The sequence below is a fragment of the Schistocerca cancellata genome, chromosome 1 (genome assembly GCF_023864275.1).
Source record: "Schistocerca cancellata isolate TAMUIC-IGC-003103 chromosome 1, iqSchCanc2.1, whole genome shotgun sequence".
Taxonomy (NCBI): Eukaryota; Metazoa; Arthropoda; class Insecta; order Orthoptera; family Acrididae; genus Schistocerca; species Schistocerca cancellata.
In genome coordinates this window covers 216,767,868-216,786,353 of record NC_064626.1, presented here as the reverse complement: position 1 = coordinate 216,786,353, position 18,486 = coordinate 216,767,868, and positions in this window count along the sequence as shown.

Genomic DNA, 18,486 nt, shown 5'->3' with positions numbered 1-18,486 from the left:
ATACGACGGGTTATGCGTTAAGATTTAATTTGCAGTAACTATTTCCCAGAAGTTACTTGAACATTAGAATGCGCCGAAGGATGTTATACTAACGCTGTTCTATCGACAAATATGTATCAGAGGTTCGGAACTTCGAGGCACTACTCGAAACCATGACGATAGGACCTCGAAGGGGTCAAGAGGGGTGCTAAACGTATTAGTGCATATTCTTTGTGGTAACTGGAGCACACAGCGCTTCACGTATGAACATTTGTAAACTCTAATACTCGTCTCGATCCATAGAAGGACAGAAAATTAATACTAGTAGACGCAGCAGGCATCAGAGGACGAAGACTATTTTTGTAATGTATACTGTGATAGGTAGAGTAGAGAGAACATTACTGAAAAATGTTATTAATTTCCATCTAGGTTGCCTTGTTTAGTTTTTTATGTAAAAAATCTTCCAACGAAAACTAAACATCATATTGAACTCAGTTGGTGCTCCCCCAAACCGCCCCTCCCCCCCCCCCCCCCCACTTCATCTAGGACTAATCTTTTGCTACCTACTTCCAATTTTCTTTACTACAGTCTATTACATTCTTCCCATACGCTGAACTGGTGACGTTTTTCTTGCAAGGATGGCACACTGTCGTCCTTATTGCAAAGACGACATTTAATCGTAGAATCATGGGCTTCTGTTCCATGGTGCTTGTTGAGATCATTAGTAATTTGTCGTGCGGACCCTGGAGGATCTCCTAGACAATAAGTTAGTCAGCTTTGACAGTAGTTTTTCGTTGTGTGCCTTGTCCTGATTTATTGTTCCTAGGATCACGGATTCTACAAATTTTATTTCTGGCAGACACCAGTTGTCTAGTTCTAGTTACTAGAACCTCAGCTTGCGTTTCACTATCTTCCAAAGCACATATTACCGCCTCCACAAATCTATGGTCTAGTCTTTACGTTTCAGTACTGGTATAATTTTTATTTTTTGCCTTTGAATTTGTTTGTTAAAGATAACCATTCATAGTTAAGAAAAGAAGACTTTTAAATGTTATACATTAAATGTATTCAAAGAATTGCGAATATGGACAACCATCAGTTGTAGAATGAAATGACGGCAATGAAAAACTGTGCCGGGCCCAGACTCGATCCCAGATTTCGCGACTAACCGGTCGCCTTATCATGATGCTATCCGTGCATGACTCATGGCCATATCCAAGCTTCCATATGTCGTCACCCATGTGTTGACAACCTGTTCTCGTACAACCAATATTTACACCACTGGCCATTAAAATTGCTACACCAAGAAGAACTGCAGATGATAAATGGGTATTCATTGGACAAATATATTATACTAGAACTGACATGTGATGACATTTTCATGCAAAAAAAAAAAAGGTTCAAATGGCTCTGAGAACTATGGGACTTAACTTAACTTATGAGGTCATCAGTACGCTAGAACTTAGAATTACTTAAATCTAACTAACCTAAGGACATCACACACATCCATGCCCGAGGCAGGATTCGAACCTGCGACCGTAGCGGTCGCGCAGTTCCAGACTGTAGCGCCTAGAAGCGTTCGGCGACTCCGGCCAACCCTTTTCATGCAATTTGGGTGCATAGATCCTGAGAAATCACTACTCACAACAACCACCTCTGGCCGTAATAACGGCCTTGATACTCCTGGGCATTTAGTCAAACAGAGCTTGGATGGCGTGTGCAGGTACAGCTGCCCATGCAGCTTCAACACGATACCACAGTTCATCAAGAGTAGTGACTGGCCTATTGTGACGAGCCAGTTGCTCGCCCACTATCGACCAGCCGTTTTCAGTTGGTGAGTGATCTGGAGAATGTGCTGGCCAGGGGAGCAGTCGAACATTTTCTGTATCCAGGAAAGCCCGTACAGGACCTCAACATGCGGTCGTGCATTATCCTGCTGAAACGTAGGGTTTCGCAGGGGTCGAATAAAGGGTAGAGCCACGGGTCGTAACATATCTGAAATGTAGCGTCCACTGTTCAAAGTGCCATCATTGCGAACAAGAGATGCCCGAGACGTGTAACCAGTGGCACCCCATACCATCACGCCGGGTGATACGCCAGTATGGCGATGACGAATACACGCTTCCAATGTGCGTTCGCCGCGATGTCGCCAAACACGAATGCGACCATCATGATGCTGTAAACAGAACCTGGATTCATCCGAAAAAATGGCGTCTTGCCATTCGTGCACCCAGGTCCGTCGTTGAGTACACCACCGCAGGCGCTCCTTTCTGTGATGTAACCGCAGCCATGGTCTCCGAACTGATAGTCCATGCTGTTGCAAACGTCGTCGAACTGTTGGTGCAGATGGTTGTTGTCTTGCAAACGTCCCCATCCGTTGACTCAGGGATCGAGACGTGGCTGCACGATCCGTTACAGCCATGCGGATAAGATGCCCGTCATCTCGACAGTTGGTGATACGGGGCAGTTGGGATCCAGCACGGCGTTCCGTATTACCCTCTTGAACTCACCGATTCCATATTCTGCTAACAGTCATTGGATCTCGACCAACGCGAGCAGTAATGTCGCGATACGATAAACCGCAATCGCGATAGGCTACAATCCCCACCGGCGCCAACCTTGTGTGAATGCTATGAAAAGGTAATCATTCACGTATCACAGCATCTTCTTCCTGTCGGTTAAATTAAGCGTCTGTAGCACGTCATCTTTGTGGTGTAGCGATTTTAATGGCCAGTAGTGTATATTCGCGTACAGGCGAGACATTTTACGCGTGTCACTTGCCCGTTGTCAGCGGATAAATGTCACATTGTAGTGCTTGTGTCATTCCAAATTAGGATGCTACTCGTCTTACAGGCATGTGCAGAGGAACGATGCATCGTATTCCGAAAAGAAAAAAACAGGCTCTGTAGTGTCGTATTTATCCGCCGAGACCAGGCAAGTAACTTTCAAGTGAAATGTCTCGTGTGTATGGGAATAAACATAATGGATGTACGAGTACAGGTTATCGATACATGTTTGATGACATTTGATAGTTTGGGTCTGGCCGTGGGTCATGCATACATGCGTGCATGTCAGAAGAAACTTTACGTTGTAAATCGGAACAACAAAGGTACTGCAGTATCATATTTTCAACGTTATGTCAAAACACAGATGACCTGAAGTTGTCATGCTTTAGTCATATACTGTACGTACTTATCTACTCTCATTGTTGTGCCATGGGACACAGACTGAACTCCATGCACCCTTGTCTCCTTGACCTGAGCTCTCGCTTTTGAGCGCCGCTACACAACAGAAACATGACACCACATCATATACATATTCCCATGAGAGTTACCTACACTCTACGGATACACGTACGTCGCAAGTCTTATACAATCTGCAGAAAGTCGACATTGTGCATAGAAGGAAAAAGTAATAGCAGATTAGGCGGCTCGGCCTATCTCTCGGGGACTTTCTTTTATTGCTGATTGACAGCGCCTATGGTATTCGAAATAAAATATTTTAATCACTAGTAAGTTTGAATTTAATGTTTTGTATGCAGCTGTTTTTGCTTTGTACCGTACAGTGGTATGTCATTTTCTGTGGACGATGCATGGCTCATCACACCAGATCATGATGACAACTCCTCTAGGTCACTTCCTTCTGGTATGATTGTGTTATCGAGACAGGACTGAGTTCCCCCAATTTTCATGTCTGAGATTTTTGTTTCTGTACTTTACTATTCGCCCAGTCAAGTTAAATACCATGTCATCAACAAAATATTGTACAAACTATTGCCGAAATATTTTGAAATAAAAAGATAACTTTACTCAAGAAGCAACGCACTTTGTACACATCCAAATGATTTTAGCTGGAATAGAAGATGATCTACAACATAGGTATACCTCCTCGTGAAAGTAGCAAATGAGTATAAAGTAACAATCTCCACATCAAAAACAACAGTAATGGCATTTAGAATGCGTGAGCTAGTTAAGGCCAAAATAGTTATTAATATTAACAACCAAGCAATGCAGCTAGTTAATAAATTCCTTTATCGTGGTTGCAGTTATTCAACATTACATCTGATGCAAACTACACAGGGGCCGTGGAGTCGTTATTGTCCCTCAGACAGACACGAAATGAATTTAGATTTAAATGGTTTTAGGTACTCCTACATTCTTTTTTCTGACAAATGACGTATGCCACAAACCTTTGATTGTAGGAAAGATTACATTGTCAGCGGTAATTAGTTTGCCATTTATTAAGCTGCTTCTGTCTTCCCATACCATACATTTCCACTAACCCTCTCGCCATCTTCCTTGCATGTCTTGACATATACCTATATTCCTCGTCACATAAATCTCTAAGATTATGTTTACGGAAAATACCAGAGAGGTGTTTACAGTGCGGACTAGAACTGTGTTGGAAAATTGTTTTGTAAGTTGTTCGGAGAGTTTTGATGATTAGCTTCGTATGACATGAACGTCAGCTCTATTAGCCGTCAGCTGCTAATTCCGTTTCACGAAAGCTTACAAAAACATGGGCTTGTGCTGATGGGTATTAGTACCTCTGCGATCAATGAAGGAAATATATTTTAAAACCGAAATACTAACTTATTACTGTAACCCCTCTGGTGACAAATCCACTTACCCGAACCACACCAAATAAATTCTTGTCTGGATGTAAAGTTAAAAATGTGGCAAATAGTTATTGTTCAGCTACCAAGGAGGCGAAAAGTAGTATGAATGCCTTTCTTGCTCCTATTCTTTATTCGGTAACCCACTTTGTCTCCTCAAGATTTGCTAAGCACATATTACAGCGTACCATTTATATATGTTATTAAAAACTGACTTTGATTCTCCTGTAGTAGTACACAGAGCAGGTACGCGGGATAACCTTTCCTATCCACTTGCTGGAGCTGACAGTAAACAAATTTAAATACTCTGATGGAAAAAAATCACAACACCAAGATGTCATTGTGCGGGGTAAACGGAAGTTGGTATTCTTGTTTCTACATCTGAATGACTATGTCTCTTCAGATTTCGCGCCAGTTGCATAAGACTGGCGCTGGTAGCGCCACTATAGGGATGCAAATGTGGTTTGTTTTAAATACACGCTGTAACGGTGGTGAGTGTCCGTTACCTTTGAGACTGGACGTGGTGAGTTGGTATTGGTCAAATATGCCTTTAAGGGGACAAAGACGCCGTCGTCAACAACTCACCGAAATTGAATGACGTCATGTAATAGGGCTATGAGAAGCTGGATGTTCCTTCTGCGGTACTGAAGAAAGACTTCAGAAGGCACTGTCTTTGACTGCTAGCAGTGGTGGTCACGAGAATGTATCGTCGCAAGACTACTGGTCTCTGAAACGGCCACGCACTACCGAGAGGGAAGACCATAACTGTATCATAACTGTATCTGCAGCAGCAGTTGGTACCACAGTGACACAACTAATTGTTAGAAAACGGTTACTTCAAGGACAGCTCCGAACCAGACGCCCTGTAGCGTGCATTCCACTGAGCCCCAAACCACCACCATTTGCACCATCAGCGGTATCAAGCGAGAGATCATTGGGGAGCAGGATGGAGGTCAGTAGCGTTTTTTGATGAAAACTGGTTCTGTCTCGGTGCCAGTGACAGTCGTGTGCTGGTTGGCCAGGTGAAGACTTGCAACCAACTTGTCTGCGTGTTAGATTCACTGGACCTACTCCTGGAGCTATGGCCTGGGGAGCGATTTCGTTTAACAGCAGGTACACGCACGTGGTTCTCCCACGCACCCTCGCTGCAAATTTGTACTTCAGTCCGGTGATTCGACATGTTGTGCTGCCATTCATGAACAGCATTCTGGGAGGTGTTTTCCAACAGGATAACGCTCGCCTATGTACCGCTGTTGTAAGCAAACATGTTCTTCAGAGTGTCAATATATTGCCTTGGCCTGTGCGATCGCCAGATATGTCTCCAATCGTGCAAGTGTTGGAGATCCTCGGACGACAACTCTAGCGCCATCCACAAACAGCACTAACCGGCCCTGTTTTTGACCGACCAAGTGCAACAGGCATCGGACAGCATCCCACAAACTGATATCCGGCACCCGTATAGCGCAATGCATGCAAGTTTGCATGCGTGCATTCAACATTCTGGATGTTACACCGGATATTAATGTACCAGCATTTCACATATGCAATGGCTTATCTCGTGCTTACATTAACATGTGATCTTGCAGCGTTAATCACTTACAAAGATTACTCAAACAAATGCATGCTCCATATTTCATTACTCTACATTACTTACGTTTCAGTGTTGCGATTTTTTTCCGTTAGCGTAGAAGGTAAATGCTCATCGGTCATTCAGTTAACATTTGCTTGATAATACGTATTTTTTATTTTGCTTCTGAACAGAAAGTCATATGATATGATCAATACATATGGGACACCTTCTGCGCAGTATAGTATTGTAGATTCAGAAAATTGCCCAATGGGAAAAATCATACGCTTTTAGTTCTTCTTCCCGAAACTAACCTCTGCATTCAGGCAAACGAGGAATCATGTTTTTGCCAATAAACTGCTGGCCAGTTTATGACTAACGAGAGCAAAATCATCTTACTTCACTACGTTCCAGCTAACAGTCTCAACAATGACCTGACCCTCTTGATCACAAGAATGGACAAGTATTCTCCTTACTCAACATGTGCCCATCGGAATACCCTCACCTCTGTGTTTCTGTTTTCTTTGGGAGACTAGTACTCGTTCTTCAGGAAAAGACAGTTTTTGCTTTCCGTGTATGAATAATAGTAATGGTACTGTACTTGTTATGTTTTTCAGCTGTTAGTAGAGAGTACATCCATAATTGCGCTTGTATGTCCTGTTGAAGCCAGTTATTTTATTGTGAAAACAACGTTACTGTGTCTAGAGATGGAAATATATTAGATGACAAACATCTCAGTAATTTCGCTCGTAAAACTTTGTTTACCATCGCTGGACAGTCTACGACGCACAATACTCACGTATCTTATTATCGACATATATCAATGAATATAATCCAGAACGAGCAGCTGAGGATGAATCACACTTACCTCACGCCACGCCCATTGTATTCTTGTTGAAGAAACAGAGGTAGCAGCTGATAAGTCTGTTTTGTAGCTACAGCTCTTGTGAAATCTACATACCAAATCTGGGGTCCGTACTTGCGTCATTGAAATACGCAGTAATCGATAACCAATGTTCAATCGCTGTTCTAGTCGGCCGCTGTGGCCGTGCGGTTCTAGGCGCTTGAGTCTGGAACCGCGTGACCGCTGCGGTCGCAGGTTCGAATCCTGCCTCGTGCATGGATGTGTGTGATGTCCTTAGTTTAGTTAGGTTTGAGTAGTTCTAAGTTCTAGGGGACTGATGACCACAGATGTTAAGTCCCATAGTGCACAGAACCATTTGAACCATTTATTTAATCGCTGTTCTCCGAATGTGTGCTGCTTAAAGATAACTCATTCGTTAGAAATTTTCTCTCGAAGTAGAAATCAGTGAATGATAAGCACACTACGATTGTCATAGGTAGAACCTGTTCAAGTAAACTAAAATGAATACTAGTCAGCTCAGACAAAAAAGGTGGCTAGAGTTTGACGTCTGTACTCCACAAGCCATCTTATCGAATGGCAGAGGGTACTTCTGGTACCACTGTGGTTCTCTTATCATTTCCTGTTAGATTCGCCGATCTACATCTACATCTACACCCATACTCCGCAAGCCACCTGACGGTGTGTGGTGGAGGGTACCTTGAGTACCTCTATCGGTTCTCCCTTCTATTCCAGTCTCGTATTGTTCGACAAAAGGAAGATTGTCGGTATGTCTCCGTGTGGGCTCTAATCTCTCTGATTTTATCCTGATGGTCTCTTCACGAGATATACGTAGGAGAAAGCAATATACTGCTTGCCTCCTCGGTGAAGTCATGTTCTCGAAACTTCAACAAACGCCCGTACCGAGCTACTGAGGGTCTCTCTTGCAGAGTCTTCCACCGGGGTTTATCTATCATCTCCGTAACGCTTTCACGATTACTAAATGATCCTGTAACGAAGCGTGCTGCTCTCCGTTGGATCTTCTCTGTCTATTCTATCAACCCTCTCTGATGCGGATCCCACACCAGTGAGCAGTATTCTAGCAGTGGGCGAACAAGTGTACTGTAACCTACTTCCTTTGTTTTCGGACTGCATTTCCTTAGGATTTTTCCAATGAATCTCAGTCTGGCATCTGCTTTGCAGACGATTAATTTTATATGGTCATTCCATTTTAAATCACTCCTAATGCCTACTCCAAGATAATTTATGGAATTAACTGCTTCCAGTTGCTGACCTGCTGTACTGTAGCTAAATGATAAAGGATCTTTCTTTCTATGTATTCGCAGCACATTAGACTTGTCTACATTGAGATTCAATTGCCATTCCTTGCACCATGCGTTCAATTCGTTGCAGATCCTCCTGCATTTGAGTACAATTTTTCTTTCTTACAACCTCTCGATATACTACAGCATCATCCGCAAAAAGCCTCAGTGAATTTCCGATGTTAACCACAAGGTCATTTATACACTCCTGGAAATTGAAATAAGAACACCGTGAATTCATTGTCCCAGGAAGGGGAAACTTTATTGACACATTCCTGGGGTCAGATACATCACATGATCACACTGACAGAACCACAGGCACATAGACACAGGCAACAGAGCATGCACAATGTCGGCACTAGTACAGTGTATATCCACCTTTCGCAGCAATGCAGGCTGCTATTCTCCCATGTAGACGATCGTAGAGATGCTGGATGTAGTCCTGTGGAACGGCTTGCCATGCCATTTCCACCCGGCGCCTCAGTTGGACCAGCGTTTGTGCTGGACGTGCAGACCGCGTGAGACGACGCTTCATCCAGTCCCAAACATGCTCAATGGGGGACAGATCCGGAGATCTTGCTGGCCAGGGTAGTTGACTTACACCTTCTAGAGCACGTTGGGTGGCACGGGATACATGCGGACGTGCATTGTCCTGTTGGAACAGCAAGTTCCCTTGCCGGTCTAGGAATGGTAGAACGATGGGTTCGATGACGGTTTGGATGTACCGTGCACTATTCAGTGTCCCCTCGACGATCACCAGTGGTGTACGGCCAGTGTAGGAGATCGCTCCCCTCACCATGATGCCGGGTGTTGGCCCTGTGTGCCTCGGTCGTATGCAGTCCTGATTGTGGCGTTCACCTGCACGGCGCCAAACACGCATACGACCATCATTGGCAGCAAGGCAGAAGCGACTCTCATCGCTGAAGACGACACGTCTCCATTCGTCCCTCCAGTCACGCCTGTCGCGACATCACTGGAGGCGGGCTGCACGATGTTGGGGCGTGAGCGGAAGACGGCCTAACGGTGTGCGGGACCGGTGCCCAGCTTCATGGAGACGGTTGCGAATGGTCCTCGCCGATACCACAGGAGCAACAGTGTCCCTAATTTGCTGGGAAGTGGCGGTGCGGTCCCCTACGGCACTGCGTAGGATCCTACGGTCTCGGCGTGCATCCGTGCGTCGCTGCGGTCCGGTCCCAGGTCGACGGGCACGTGCACCTTCCGCCGACCACTGGCGACAACATCGATGTACTGTGGAGACCTCACGCCCCACGTGTTGAGCAATTCGGCGGTACGTCCACCCGACCTCCCGCATGCCCACTATACGCCCTCGCTCAAAGTCCGTCAACTGCACATACGGTTCACGTCCACGCTGTCGCGGCATGCTACCAGTGTTAAAGACTGCGATGGAGCTCCGTATGCCACGGCAAACTGGCTGACACTGACGGCGGCGGTGCACAAATGCTGCGCAGCTAGCGCCATTCGACGGCCAACACCGCGGTTCCTGGTGTGTCCGCTGTGCCGTGCGTGTGATCATTGCTTGTACAGCCCTCTCGCAGTGTCCGGAGCAAGTATGGTGGGTCTGACACACCGGTGTCAATGTGTTCTTTTTTCCATTTCCAGGAGTGTATATATTGTGAATAGCAGCGGTCCTACGACACTCCCCTGCGGCACACCGGAAATCACTCTTACTTCTGAAGACTTTTCTCCATTGCGAATGACATGCTGCGTTCTGTTATGTAGTAACTCTTCAATCCAATCACACAATTGGTCTGATAGTCCATATGCTCTTACTTTGTTCATTAAACGACTGTGGGGAACGGCATAAAACGCCTTGCGGAAGTCAAGAAACACGGCATCTACCTGGGAACCCATCTCTATGACCCTCTGAGTCTCGTGGACGAATAGCGCGAGCTGGGTTTCACACGATCGTCTTTTTCGAAACCCATGCTGATTCCTACAGAGTAGACTTCTAGTCTCCAGAAAAGTCATTATTTTAGAACATAATACGTGTTCTAAAATTCTACAACTGATCGACGTTAGAGATATAGGTCTATAGTTCTGTACATCTGTTCGGCGTCTCTTCATGAAAACGGGGATGACCTGTGCCCTTTTCCAATCTTTTGGAACGCTACGCTCCTCTAGAGACCTACGGTACACCGCCGCAAGAAGGGGGGTTCGTAGGGAGATGAACTGTTGATGAATCTCCGTATGTCCTCCTTTTTTTTGGAGTCATCAGCCTTCTGACTGCTTTGATGCTGCCCGCCACAAATTCCTCTTTTGTGCCAACCTCTTCATCTCAGAGTACCACTTGCAACATACGTCCTCAATTATGTGCCGGATGTATTCCAATCTCTGTCTTTCTGTACAGTTTTTGCGCTCTGCCGTTCCGTCTAGTACTATGGAAGTTATTCCCTGATGTCTTAACAGATGTCCTATGATCCTGTCTGTTCTCCTTGTCACTGTTTTCTCTCCGATTTTGCGCAGAACTATCTCATTCCTTATCTTACCAATCCACTTAATTTTCAACATTCGACGTCTCAAACGCTTCGATTCTCTACTGTTCCGGTTTCCTCACAGTCCATGTTTCACTACCATACAGTGCTCTTACTTCTCCGATTTTCTGGACGTGGTCACTTCTGGAGACATATGTGAGAGGAAGGGCTATGTTACCCAAATGTTCGAATACTTAATCTCGAAATTTTAGTAGCAAACCTCTCCGTGATAAACAACGGCGTTTTTTTTAACGTCTGTCACGGAATTTTCTTGAGTATCTTCGTAAGTTCTCGCACCTACTAATAAACTAGTCGTTGGATCCTCTTTACTTGACCATTTAAACTAACCTCGTACTGGTCCCAGGCTGATAAGCAATACCCAAGAATTGGTCGAATGAGTATTTTGTAAATCACTTCGTTCGTGGAAAATTACATTTCCTTAAGATTCTTTCACTAAACCTCAGCCTGGCATCTGCTCCTCCCGCAATTAATTTTATGCGGTAATTCCACTTCATGTCACCCTGCAAGGGATTTTACTGTTCTTCTTGGTTCCAATGATTTTTTGCCGATAGCGTAGCCAACATTAATTGATCCCTTTTTTCTTTTTTTCTTTATTTAGTTACTGGCATGTTTGGATGAACAGAAACTAATGACGATTCACACCCGTCCGAAATTAATTCGAAATAAATTCCTAGCTGTGATAGGTGTAGGTGTGCAACCTAATGGTTGTACAGTTATACCTGTCACAGCTGAAGCCAAGAGATTCGCATTTAACAAATTCATTTCGAATTAATTTCGGACGGCTGTCATCCGGACATGCAAGGAAATAGTACATGCCGAGGCTGGCACAAGACGATAACATCTTGGGTTTCGATGCCTTATACTGTCGTTCTCACTGGTGCTGGAATGCAGAATAAAGCTGCGAGCATTAAGTGACAAATGTAGGGCACGATGGTTTTGGAATGTACGTACTATGACACATGAAGTTTGGGTTCGTCCGGGAGGCGTGCACGGATAGCCGAAGTGGTTGTGCCGCGGTGGAATGCCTTCCTCCGGCCTTTATTTACATTGTCGTGCGTCTGCTCCGAGGGGCTACGTCGCGAGTGATGGTCAATGAACGCGCGGAAAGCCCGATTCCCATATCCCGTTCGATATGACAGGAATGCCCGCTGTCGTTGATTCTGTACGCCATCGCCCTTGAACCACTGTTTCATGGACTGTGATGCCCGCTGATGGGAATTGCGTTGTGGTTAAAATGGCTCTGAGCACTATGGGACTTAACATCTCAGGTCATCAGTCCCCTATTGGGAGTGATTTCCTTTACCACATTGTTTATTTTTTTTACAAGTCATGAAGGATACGCGTCAATATAATTTTGCACAACTGGTTCCTTGTGGCAAGGAAACAATAACAGCACATTGTACAATAATGAAAAATAGAAAAGAATAGACCACCCTCCCTGTGTAAGAAACAAAAAGGCAGCACACCCGTGGTTGTATGGGAGTGACTACAAGTTGATCCCCTTGTACTGCAGACCAGATCTGGACACACAGTCTCGAAGAAAAATGCCGTATGTCAAAGTTACTGTTCCTGTATTGAGAATTAGACTCGCTATGGCTTACCTTCTCATGCCCGACACACCGCAGCTGCTGGCTGGCTTCAAGGAAAAGCCCAACAACTGGGTGGCATAGTATTGTCGACTGGGGGGGGGGGGGGGTTCTGAAGACGAGTAAAACGTTGATCTATGGCACGGTATTAGTCTTAAACGTCTCACCCGGGAATAAAAGAGACTGTGGGGCCACTGCGTGTGGGCTGTGCGAAGAAGAAGGGCAAGCATTTTGATTATAAAGTGCTACTTTCCGCAGAAGATGCGCATTCCAGACCATGAGCATTTCGTATCAAGCAGACGTCATTGTCGTTTAATTGGAGTGGCAGCCATATTAGTGACATGGAGCCGATGCTGCGTCATGTTTTTCGTTGATCACCAGATACCAGTTTGGGCGTTCGCATCGAGAATGGGGTGGTGTACTGTACGCCAGACCACAGGCCAAGCCATCGTAGGTTGGCATCGTTCCATCGCATTTCGAGTATGCCCTCTCATAATCAGGCTGTAAACAATACACGCAGTAGTGGTCCTGGTGCACGGGAGATCGCCGTGGACGTAGTCAACGAAAAAAGTCTTGATGTAGGAAAGCAATGAGGATACATGCGCCACTGCAATGAGTGTAGTTGGGAGAGGGTCCCCAGCTCTTCGGTCAGGGTACCCGATAAACTCTGCAGACATCGGCTCCACGACTTTATCATCGTACTGACGTACACTGCTGCCCTCGTACTTGGGCGTTGATGAGCCCTAAACTGCCGTCGTTTGTATGTAGAGTGTTTGTATCCTGTTGAACTTATAGCATCAGACCAGTGCTCACGAAGTTGTCATAGACCTTCGTCAACTTGTGCGACATCGGTGAATCATTTCAGTTTCAGAAGTAGACTGCCTCGGACGCTCGTGCATATCCCTTGCGCATTTAACAAAGTGTGAGAACAATTACCAAACATTTAACAGTATCTTGTAGTCGAAACGGGGCCACAGTCCCTTCCAGGAGACCTCTGCCTATTACCGTTGCTCCAGGCTTCCTTAAATTCATACGGCTGCCCGCAGCAGTTTCGTATCTGTCAATCCATTCCAGCGTCCCGTGCACTTCGTAAACCTATCGAGCCAGATCGTCTGCGTACAATCGGCAGCTGAAGATATGATTTCACAACGCAGTTGAGTCGGCCGCGGTGGCCGAGCGGTTGTATGCGCTTCAGTCCCGAACCGCGCGACTGCTACGGTCGCAGGTTCAAATCCTGCCTCGGGCATGGATGTGTGTGATATCCTTAGGTTAGTTAGGCTTAAGTAGCTCTAAGTTCTAGGGGACTGATGACCTCATGTTAAGTCCCATAGTGCTCAGAGCCATTTGTTTGGGATCCCCACCACGTCGGATTAAAGGAAGGCATCGAAGCAATTGAGAGGCGTGTTACTAGATTTGTTACCGGCAGCTTCGATCAACACGTGAGTATTAGAGAGATGTTAAGTGACATGAAATGGGAATCCCTGTAAGGAAGACGATGTTGCTCTCGAGAAACACTATTGAGAAAGTTTAGAGAACCGGCATTTCAAGTTGACTGCAGAATGATTCTGCTGCCGCAAGCGCGCATTTCACCGTGAAGATAAGATTAGATAAATTAGGGCTCCATTTGCGAGTGAAACACGAAAGGAACTGACTAGCAGTGGTTCAAGCTACCCTCCGACCTGCACCATAAGGTGGTTTGCGGAGTGTGGATGTAGATGTAATGCAAGTAGGGGCAACAGAAGCAGTGCTCTGGTTTGCCAGTGGCTTTGGCAGAGTGCCTGCTGTGACCAGCGCCAAACTGTTTTTAGTGCTCAAAACCGAGCGAGATGTAGGATCGCACGTAGCCAATCAAACGCTCGCTGAGTCCACTTTGCGTCTACTTCGAACCAAGTACTCGAAGGCTGAGCGCGATCAGTTAAACCAGTGCTATACAGGTCCTCTAGAAAAGGAAAAAAGGAATATACAGAGTCGGGCTCGTTTATTCTTCATTCAGATGACATACACAGTAACCTATGGTTCGCACTGAATGACATCCTTCATAAATCAGTTACCCATAAACTGTAATTATGTCTGTGTAGTCCTCGTCTTCGTCATCAAAGTGCTCGTGCTGTTGAGTCGATGGTTCAAATGGCTCTGAGCACTATGGAGTTAACATCTGAGGTCATCAGTCCCCTAGAACTTAGAACTACTTAAACCTAACTAACCTAAGGACATCACACACATCCATGCCCGAGGCAGAATTCGAACCTGCGACCGTAGCAGCAGCGCGGTTCCGGGCTGAAGCGCCTAGAACCTCTCGGTCATAGAGGCTAGCTGCTGTTGAGTCGGATATACATTTGCCACCCTTGACACGTTATCGCAGAAAGCATTCTGTGGTTATCGAATCAAGTGACAGCGGTGGTCAGACCAACCTCGGCATATCACCATTCCTGATACAGTTGATCCAGCATTCAGGCGTTCACAGAAATTCTAATCGATATCTGTTGCGGAAGGGGTGATAGCAGTTTTGAAGTTCAAAATAAAGGAGTTGTGATAGTTTCGGTGTAAGCCATTACGTTAACATGACTATTCATAAAACCAGCTACTGTATAATCAAAAAGTGACCCTTCATAAAGCCAAGTTCAGTGAAAGTCCTGTTTTGGAATCTGCTACAATAACGCGTATGCCAATTGAGTCTGATGTTGCCTGAGTTGTCCAAGATTTCCTACGCTGCTTACTGGGTGAACCCAGGCTCAATCGACAAAATTTCAGAAGTTGTTCAAGGGTATTTTCTAAGTATTTCGGCATAAGTGATTCTTTATAAAGTAGCAGATGTAAATACGATCTATTCGTTCTGTTGCTGCATTTCCATTTGTTTCTGAGAAAATACCCTCACAACAGTGAAAAATCCGGCAAAATGCAACCATTCAAATGGAACAACACTAAAACACAGCGTAATTCAGCAGCCCTCAAAAAAGGAAGCTGTGATATAGTTACGGTCGATGCAGTTACACAGATATAGCGTTGTTATGACGCTCTCTCATTACATTCAGCGAACGCATACATGAGGAGCATGTCGGCCAACTCGGCATCACTAGTTACCTGTGTATCGCTGTTAACGGTAACACTGCCGCAAAACCAAACTCAAGACAGTGGGCATTACTATTATCAACCGAGCGCATACCGTCGACCTCTGCACTTTTCCGTATTTACAAAGAAGGGAAATTAATTTACAAAAATGAGAAATTAATAAATCAGGCGAAAGTCAATCACTCTGTAACATCTCACCTATGACCACGTATCTCCTACAACAAAATACGCAGAATATGTCTCTGAAAAAATGCCAATAATTCGTCGGTGGAGTGCAGGCTGTATATTTGTAAGAGTGCTGCTCAGTTCCAGTGCCGTTATGTTTAGCATTTTAGGCTCTGTCATTTGTCCTGAAGTTTTATAATAAGGGTTATCTTTGCCTCATATCCCTTCTTCTTTCTCATGTCTGCAGAAGCACGGAATGTTAATCTCGATTTGGCAATGTGGTGGTAGAGGATAGATAGATGCACTTCCCTGGTGGAAAACACTGCGCTTGATAGCCGATTTTAAGCATATTTTTTAGATCTCAAATGCGTATGTGGGAATCGGTACGATGATACAAGCCTTGCCGAATCTTTCAGTCTAAACCTAGCTGACAATCAAAAGCTGAACGAAGCGAAAATGAGCGTAAGGAGAGCAATGAGAGAAGCGTTCAATGATTTCGAAAGAAAAACATTGTCAGTCGACCTGCGTAAAAACGCTAAGAGATTTTGGTCGTATGTAAAATTAGTAAGTGCGTCAAAATCATCTGTTCATTCTCCCAGCGACCATACAGGCACCAAAACGGAAGATAACAGAGAGAAGGCCGAAATACTGAATTTGGTCTTCCGAAGTTGTTTCACCGCGGAAGATCGTAAAAGTGTCCCTCATTTCAATCGTCGTGCGAATGTCGAAGTGGCAGATCTTGAGATAACCGATCGCGGAATTGGAAAGCAGCTACAATCGCTTAGTAGTGGAAAGGCTTCAAGACCAGATGAGATACCTAAAAGATTCTATAAGATTATCAGAAAGAATTTATCGTAGATCGCTTGAGTTCAAATGGTTCAAATGGCTCTGAGCACTATGGGACTCAACATCTTAGGTCATAAGTCCCCTAGAACGTAGAACTACTTAAACCTAACTAACCTAAGGACATCACACACACCCATGCCCGAGGCAGGATTCGAACCTGCGACCGTAGCAGTCCCGCGGTTCCGGACTGCAGCGCCACAACCGCTAGACCACCGCCGCCGGCAGATCGCTTGAGCAACGACAGGAACCTAGCGGCTGGAAAAAGCGCAGGTCATTCCCGTTTTAAGAAAGGACGTGAGACAGATCCACTCAATTACAGACTTACATCGTTGACGTCAATCTGTTGTAGAATTATGGAACATGTTTTATGCTCAAGAATTATTATGTTATTGGAAAATGGTCAGCTCCTCTATAAAAATCAACATGGATTCCGCAAACAGAGATCCTGCAAAACTCAGCTTGCTCTGTTCCTCCATGAGATCCACAGTGCAGTGGACAACGGCCCTCAGGCTGATGCCGTGTACCTTGACTTCAGTAAGACTTTTGACACCGTACCGCACTGCCGTTTAATGAAGAAAATACGAGCTTACGGAGTATCAGAGCAGACCTGCGATTGGATTCAAGACTTTCTTGCAGATAGAATTCAAGACGTTGCTCTTAACGAAACTAAATCGACAGATGTAAAGGTCATATCCGGAGTACCACAGGGAAATGCTGTTCACAACATAATTAAATGACCTAGTAGAAAGCGTCTGATGATCTTTAAGGCTATCCGCAGATGATGCAGTTGTTTGCACCAATATAGCAACGCCAGAAGATAGTAAGAATTTGCTGAACGACCTGCAGAGAATTGATGAATTGTGCAGACTCTGGCAATTGACCCTGAACATAAATATATATTGCGCATACATAGGAAACGAAATCCACTACTGTACGGCTACACTATTGATTACAAACAGCTGGAGACAGCGTCTGCCGTAAAATATCTAGGTAAGCTTATCAAGAGCGAACTTAAGTGGAATGACCATTTAAACAGGTAGTGGGAAAAGCAGACATAGGACTCAGATTCATCGGACGAATCTTAAGGAAATGTAGCTCATACACGGAAGAAGTGGTTTATAAGGCGCTTGTTCACCCGAATCTTGAGTATTGTTATTCTATCTGGGATTCCTATCAGGTAGGACTGATAGAGGAGACAGAGAAGATCCAACGAAGAGCGGCGCGTTTCGTCACAGAATCGTTTAGCTGGCGAGAGAGCGTTACGGAGATGCAAAACAAACTACACCGGCAGACGTTACAAGAGCTACCTTGTGCATCACGGAGAGATTTACTACTGACATTTCGGGACAGCACTTTTGAGGAGGAGTCAGACAATATATTACTTCCCCTCACACACATCTCGCGTACTGACCATGAGGAAAAAATTCGAGAAACTACAGCCAATACAGAGGCTTACCGAGAATTATTTTTCCCATGCAGTATTCGCGAGTGGAACAGGATTGGAGGGATCAGATAGTGGTACCGAAGGTACCCTCCACCACACACCATTACGGGCTTGCAGAGTATGATGTAGATGCCATAGATGAATTGCCGTAAGGATCGCATTCGATGGAAGACTGCAGATGGTTTCCCAATTCTGCTGGTGTGTCTGCATCTACATTCCCGTTATTACAGATGAAATTGCCAAGATAAGAAATCGGTCAACATCATGCAGTACCTTCTGCTTCACTATAATTTGGTTGGATACATTTATACTCTCCGCGCACATTTTGTTTGTGTTATCACCGTTTATTTTTAGGCCTACGGAACTAATTACTCCATTCGACTTTGTAGTAATTAATTGTAATCTTTGTGGTGTTCCTACCGGAAGAACGTCATCCGTAAGCTTAGACTGCTCTTTCCAACTTGGCCCATGTTCGAGTTTTCCACTACAGCGTATGAGACAAATATGAGAAAGAATGGTTGCAAAATGGCTCTGAGCAC